Genomic DNA, 8,164 nt, shown 5'->3' on the forward strand with positions numbered 1-8,164 from the left:
GCTCTCCTATTTCGACATCTACCAACATTAGCATGATGATTGTTTCATTTCTTAGTAAATCTCCTTTATCAATATCAAGAAAACCCAAGTAAAATAAAAAGTTAGCTCTCCGCTCCTGGACTATTATATTAAATATCCGAGGACAAGACCGTAGCCAGGAGAAAGTTTTGGGGGAGTCCAGACAACTGATATTTTTTCGTAGTGGGTCCGGACCCTTTGAACCCCCTCGCTGGCTTCGTCCTTGTCCGAGGAATGTAAGGATAATCAATGAAACAATTATTTAAAACATCAGATTTTACTACATGAGAAGTGCACAGTGTTCATGAAAATATTTTAAAGATAAAAATAGAATACATTATCATTTTTGTGGAACAAAGATTATAATATTATGGAATATCAATGTAACTGAACACTGCTACACGTTACACCACCTGCAACATATACAGATTCATTAATTGCATTAACACATAAGAAAACATTTTTAAGACATAAAGAATATTACAATTTCGATAACTATCAAGATTATAATACATTTGTGGTGGGGACGGTAAGGTGCTGGTTGGTTGTAGTGGCAGTGGCTGGCTGCTACCTGGCACAGCGACGGTACCGTGCCATGTTCATTTTGTGTGCAAGGTCCAATACAGTTCTTAGTGCCACTGAAAGAAAATGGACATCCAGATTCTTTCCGTCCGTCCATGTGTGTGAATAGAGTGTTTGGGTACCAATGTCGATATTCGGACAAGTGAGAAATGCCGAGAAATACTCTGATATTAGGACATGCTTGTAACTTTTTAAAAATACTAACGTGCAGATATCAGGACAATCCAAATTTTATTTCATATTATTTACGGTTTAATTAAATTAATTGTGTTTATTAGCAGTATATCCACTATATATTGGAAATACTGCTTTCCACTGAAATTTTTAGTTATAAATACACTAAAATGTGTCATAAAAACTGTATTATGATTATAAAACCAATAAAAATGTGTGATTGTGTACAGTTTTATCTATAATGTTTAGTGAAACAAAACATTTTTCATCTGGAATTATCTTTCTACTCAAATTTTTAAGTTTTGGTAAATACATTATTTATTATTACTCTTAATTTTCACATTTGTTTTATAAACAATTATATTTACTGTTATATCGTCTATTTATGTACATCGTTTTTAGTCAATAATTTTATTACAAAAAGGAGATACAGGTAAAAATTGAAAATAGTCCACGGCAGCCTGAGTCCGGTATTCTTGAGTAACCCTGGGTAACAGTCACTGGTATTACTCAGGCAAAAAGAAAAATTTAGGTCTGATGCCAAAAGGTTTAAAATAATTTTTGTGAAGGTGTAGCATGTAATGAAAATACTATTGCCTTTCCTTTAGTTCGTTTATGAATATTTAATCCCTTGTCTGTCACACCTATGTTAACATGGGTGACCAGTCGTGGGTTTTGTCTTGAACTGCCATGCTCATCTTGTCTCATTTTCAAACAGCTGCTTCACTAAACGATACCTGGCAGCTGTAAGATCATACACATTGGCCTCTAGTAGTGTTTACTTGAACTACTACAAATCTACAGAAGTGCTGTTTAATTGCTAATACACTCTGACGGTGAACTAAGGAACTAATACAAAAGCAACAATTGTCCGGAGGAGACCATTAATCCTAATATTGGGGTATATTGTAGCCTCTAAACCTGTTTCCAGCCTCTAAACCCTTAAGTTTGTAGCCTCTAAACCCCCTCAGTTTGTAGAGTTTGTTGCCTCTAAACCCCCTCAGTTTGTAGAGTTTGTTGCCTCTAAACCCTTCAGTTTGTAGTCTCTAAACCCTTCAGTTTGTTACCTCTAAACCCTTTAGTTTCCAGCCTCTAAACCTCCATTCATTCGTCAATCCCCTCCAAGTAATTATCCATTTGCTCCATTACACATATACTGAATAGTTTTAGTTAGTAATCCTCTAAAATCTTTTTAGATAATTACATTTGACAATAGTTATAATTTACACGAAACATGTCCATCTTCATATACATAAGACAACTAATGTTACAGCAATAATTACTAGATCACTAATTCTAAAACATTTCTTACATGCTATTTTAGAGCACACGGAAAAAAAAAACGAAATGACATAAATAACAAGTATCAAAATATCAATAAAAACAATCAATATACAAGATAACAATAAATATTAACGTTAAAATATCTTTTAAATGGTATTTTTTGAAAGCCTTAACGTTATTAAATTGTCACTTAAAATTTCATGTAGAGTGTAGTAAGCCCTGTCTAGTAAGAATCCTCTGATTGTGTTAATAAATTGTTGTTAGATATGTTTATAATAGATTTAGGAAGGATTTTAAAGAAAATATGTTACATGTACAATAGGTGTGATCATAACAAAATTGTTTTAATGTAACAAATTTATTAGTCGATTTCAGTATCTCAAGAATGTATAAACAGAGCAAGAAAAGAATTTTCTTCTGATAAAATCTATTCTACAGCTTGATCTAAAACCAGCTTTTGCTATAATATGTATTAATGTTTTTGAATTGAAATCAGGAAACAAACCCCAGACTACAATGCCATATTTTAGAACTGACTGGATGTAAGAATTGTAGGATTACAGATTTCTATAGGGCTGAATGTACTAAAATCTTAAATGACAATCTGCAAATACTTAATTGATTAGTTAAATCAGAGTTACTCAAAGTGTGGTAGTTCTCAGAGCTAGCCTGAAAATTATGGAGAAGAATACATGGTACTCAGAATAATAACATTTTACCAAATCAAGTATGAGTTGGCAATTAAGAGTACATAACCACACTAAAAGCCCATACTTGTATTGGTCAATCACAATTTAGCACAGGCAGGATTAGGCTGCAACTGTGTCCTTGATCAGTATTGTGATGATTATTTATTTAAATTTGGGTTTTGTGCAAGCGGGTAAAGATATTAAACAAAAACCGCAATGTGTTTTGTGGTACCAACTTCTTTCTAATGAAACATGCTAAGTTGTGTAGGCATTTAATAACAAAACACTCAAGAGTTTTCGGGTAGGTCAATATAATTTTTTAAAACGAAAAATAATGAAATGGAAAAGTCTAAATTAAAATTGAAAAAATTGCAACAGGCACTACAAAATGAAAAGGCCACAATGGCACCATATGCTGTTTCTCTGTAGATTAAGTCGGAAAAGCCTTATAATGTAGGAGCCTTATAACATTATCCTGCTGCCAAAATTATGTGCAGCATAATGTTAGGTGAGGCTGCGGTCAAAGGAATAAAGTAGATTTCAATATCAAACAACTCAGTGAAGAGAAGGGTTGACAATATGTCAGAAATGTTACGTGCCCCAATTAGCTTCATCTGTAGGATTAGCTACTGATGGAGCAGGAGCTACAGTGGGTCATGGAACTGCATTAATAGCCCAGGTGATGCAAGTAGCGTCAATCGTCAAGTGGACACACTGTTAAAATACATAGAGAAGTGCTGGAAGTGAAAAATCTGTCAACTGAGCTTAAAACTATTTGACAAACTCATAAAAGTTGTCAACTTCAAAGTCACGGCCCTTAAACCCTCGCAATTTTCTCCCAGCTATGTCAAGAAATGGGAAGTGAGCATGAACTCTTGTTTAAACACACATAGGTTCACTGACTTTCTCGAGGAAAGGTTCTCACACATTTTTTTTAAAACTAGCTGATGAATTAAGAATATTTTAAAAAAATAAAAAACACGTAAAGTTAATAAAAAGATCACGGCTTTCGTGTTTCTGCAAAAATGCGTACTTGGGCAAATTTATTTCCACATTTAAACTGTTTAAATGTTTTTTTAAAAATGTTTTTAACTTGATGTTTATAAGAACCTGATAATAAAATATTCGTAGTAGAAAACAAAATCGAAGCAATGATTGATAAACTGAAGCTGTGGGCCCATCTAGATGACACAAATTTTTACACATCACTGACTGTTACAACAGTTTCTAACCAAATCCGAAGAAAGTCTACCTGTTGAGGTTCAAAACATGATTTTCGAACATATGACCGACTTAGCAAGTATATTCCTGCACCTGTGCAAACAATTGCAGGATAATACACCCTTTCAAACAACAAGATGTTACCAGCCTTACGGACCCTCTGAAAATTAACAATATCAATTGGTAGATTTATCTCGCAGAAGGGCTTGGGATATACTCTTCAAAAAAGAAGATAATTTGTGTCATTTTGGTTTCTTACCCGTTGGAAATCACAGAGTTTAGTAAATAAAGCCCTGAATCATCTTGTCCCTTTTTATACTACATGTTTGTGCGAACAAACATTTTCTCTGCGCTTTGTAACATAAAAAGTTTACCCAGCAGGGGTCACTTCTGGCTGGTTTATACCTTCCAGTTGAACCTACACTGGGCACATCAAAAACTGATTTGTCACTTAAATCTGGGCAACCTTTTGGATATCCAGGAAGCGGAACATCACTGGGAAGCAATGTCAAGATTCTGGGGTGCAAGGGTAATTCAATAGGTCTAGTCTACTATGGGAAATGACTGTTGGGTGTTGTTGGGGTTTTCATCAAAGGTTCTTACTAGCCTAGACATAAGGGAGTGCCACCTCCTACCTGCTTTGACTGGAGAGGCTGGTTCGGAGCTGACTTCCCCTTCTTCCGAGAAAACATGACTTGAGATTAGTGCCCTGAATTCTTCCTCATGTATCTTGACAGGAAGCGACCCCTACATCCGTCAAGAATATCCTGTCACTCTGGATATGAGATCTGAATTGTTATTTCTGAATTTAAATTGGTAAAAAGAACAGTGTTGAACTTTTAATTTGAACTAAATTTTATGACTGTGAAAGTATGCAAGTGTGTACTTATCAATGATATATTTTCGTGCTAAGTATATTCATATAAAAAAATGAATATATACTATTTTCAAAAATATTTTATACTTAATCAAATTAAAAAACAAATAGAACTATTTATGTGTGTATTATTGTATGGACAAAACTAAGAATAACTAGCATAATTGAGTTTTATATAGGTTGGGGTCCTGGAAGAATGTAGGTTTTTAGGTGGGGTCTGTAATACGCTTGGCTTTGAGAACTTCTGAGTTAAATAAATCAATGTGACCTTTCCATTTAAAATTCTAACTGGATTTAAAGGACAATTTCAAGAACTTAATTTATTAGTTAAATAATTACTGTGGTTTTTCTATGTAAAATTCCAACTGGATTTGAATGACAATTTTCAAGAACTTAATTTATTAGTTAAATAATCAATGTGGCCTTTCCATTTAATTTAAAATTTTCTGTAATTAGATCATATGTATGATCAGCATGAAATGAAAACTGTTTTGCAATATAACTAAGGCCTAGGTAGATTATTTACATATATTGTAATGTGATTTTATTCCAATCAGTTAAGTATTTAAATAATTGGGTACAACTGTTGTTTTTAGCCTATTTATTAAAAATGATTTAATAAGTGATAAAACTTTGATTTCTCATAGTATAAATATTTGTCTATGTATTAAGTTAGGAAATTAGTTATGAATTTTCACTATTATTTTTGTGGAACTCCATGGAGCAGTTGTATGGAAAACATCTTACAGTATTCCAAAAAAATTATTATACATTTAATTTGATCAGTTTTTGCAAACTGAACACATATCACTCAAATGTTTGGTTTTATCTGTAGATAAGGTCTCAAAAGAGCCAATGCAGTTTTTGTCACATCGCGCATGCGTATGTGTGCACACGCGTACACACACACACACACTTGGTTAAAGTTAATAAAAACATATGACTATTTCTTATGTACAGTATGAAAAATATTTGCCCTTCAAAAACAAGTGTCACTGGAAAAACATGAAGTTTCAACAACTAATATTTTTAAACTATCATTAATAATATTCTAAAAACACTTAAGATTGGTAAGTAGAGTAAGTATTAAATTTGATATTACACAAGTATTTGTTAAATGCCACCAAATATAGCATCAGCGATAAATGTGTTAAATTATGTCTAACTCTTAAAACACCTGAATTTACTCAACCAAAATTCAATTCAATACATCTAAACTCTCTTTCTTCTTTAATCTGAAAATATTTTACCTTTTAAAAAATATTGTAAGTTGTAGTTTTTAGAAAATAAAACTAAATACTCAATATTTTTTAAAGCATTGAAATTTTCTATAATGTACATTAGTAGAATATCCAAAAAGATTATTTTCCCCCCTTCTCTGAAAGTAGAATGTTTTTGTGAAGTCATAATTTGTGTTGAAGGAGGCAAAAGTACAAAAATATAGTTCATCTAATACAACATATAAACGATTTTAATTTTTTGAAACACAATATTTTACTTTTTTTAATAGGGTACCTAAACCAAATTAATGTTCATTTCCACTTAAATCTGAAATTGCACTAATATTTTGGTAGTCTAAATTTTGAACAAGGCCAAAAAATACATACATATCAAAGAGTTTTCTATGTTATTGATATAAATTTATACTATAATGATGTATAACATTTAAAATGTATTTATTTAATTGGATATCACATTCCTTTAGTTTTGAGTGTTGTGACTATTAGACTTAAAATTCGATTATGGCCAATATTTAACATAGGTATTGTACTTGAATTAGGAATGAAATTATAGAATTTGTCCTGAACCTGAATTTACTTAAATAGCTTTTGAAAAATACAAGTTGTGTTTTCCAGAGCAGAGATTTTTGAAGAAGTAGCATACAGGTACATATTTAATGTTTAGTGTTACTGTATAATACAATACAGTATAAACTTATAAGTATTTTTTGTTAAATCACAAAAGGGTTTGAGTAATATATAATAAACACAATAGTATATTTGTTCCTATAGTTGATTATTTTGTCAAACTGAAAATTATGATGATCCAGTTTTCTACTCAAAACATATTTAGATACTATAATCTTGGATATGACAAATGGTGGGAACTATATACAGACATTTTAAAACAATCAATAATCTTAACCTATTAACAAATCTCTGTACACAGAATCTCACCAAAACAATTTAATTTACTGTAGTCTGTGTTATTTTGACATCTTGTTTTATAATGCAATTGAAGTTCAAATGATGAACAAGAACATTTTTATAACTAACATTCATGTGAAATATACTGTTAGACTCTGGAAGTATTTCTTGTACATTAACTAAAATGAATTAAATTTACCATACATTGAATCAGAAATAAATCGACTTACCTCTACTTCTTCATGGCGTCTCTCTGCAAATGCGCAAATGTTGTGCCCTTTTGGACGTCCCCAAGATGTTCCTGGGCCTTTGCAGCGAGGCCGCCCTTATCAGGTCCTTTCTGCCCAAATCCCATGACTTCTTTTCCTCCGGGGACCTTTCCTATGGTTTCTCCTGCCTTGTCAATTGCTTGATGGGCCTCTTTCCTGGATACGTTATCCATAGCGATTGTTGTTCAGCACTAGTTCGATAATGTACACACAACGAAGGAGTGAGTGGTTGGCGGAGATTTCTCTACAGCTTATATGCAGAGCTTATCGTGTGTACCAACATAACCTCCACAAATAGTTTTTGCTGCACTTTTAATGTAATTTATATGACGACGATGTCATCGTTTATTTATGTTAATCAAATAAAGACGAGTTATAAAATACTACGTAATACTAAATCTACCATTTTTTTATAGTTTTGAATGAAGACTAATTTGCTATTGATTAGTTAAATGTCGTCATTCTAATATTCCGTCGTATTGAGATTGGCAACACTTACAGCCATTCTGTACATTTTATGGTGAACGTAACCGTGATCGCGGTGGGGATTCACAATTTAATCATGGGATTCACAGATTATATAATTAATCTCAAATATTAGATCTCAATGGGCAGTATTAGCTGATTTATTCGTAGAACGAATTTATCGATATCGTAACTATTTTATTGAATTACTAATATACAGTAGGTTATGGATATACAATCACTGCCATTCATATAATTACAAAGTGCCACAAGTTGTTAACGAATACTCTTGTGAACTATAGAAGATGAGTAAAAAACATAAACTTATAAAACATAAATACTTTATAATTTTAGACTGGAGATTTTGATTGCCTGTTAAATGTTATTATAAGTTTACTACTCGGACCTAAAATCCGCAATTAAGAAACAGTTATTGGG

At 32.1% G+C, this 8,164-nt stretch overlaps 1 long non-coding RNA gene across 1 annotated transcript; it reads right to left on the minus strand.

Moving 5' to 3' along the window:
• Window positions 1-279: 279 nt before the first annotated feature.
• Window positions 280-7,844, minus strand: LOC124355132. The gene is made up of 2 exons (XR_006921744.1): window positions 7,223-7,844; window positions 280-431 (listed from the first exon to the last, which is right to left on the minus strand). It is a non-coding gene; the product is annotated as an uncharacterized LOC124355132 (long non-coding RNA).
• Between the last annotated feature and the right edge of the window lie 320 nt (window positions 7,845-8,164).

The sequence above is a fragment of the Homalodisca vitripennis genome, chromosome 2 (assembly GCF_021130785.1).
Source record: "Homalodisca vitripennis isolate AUS2020 chromosome 2, UT_GWSS_2.1, whole genome shotgun sequence".
Classification (NCBI taxonomy): domain Eukaryota; kingdom Metazoa; phylum Arthropoda; class Insecta; order Hemiptera; family Cicadellidae; genus Homalodisca; species Homalodisca vitripennis.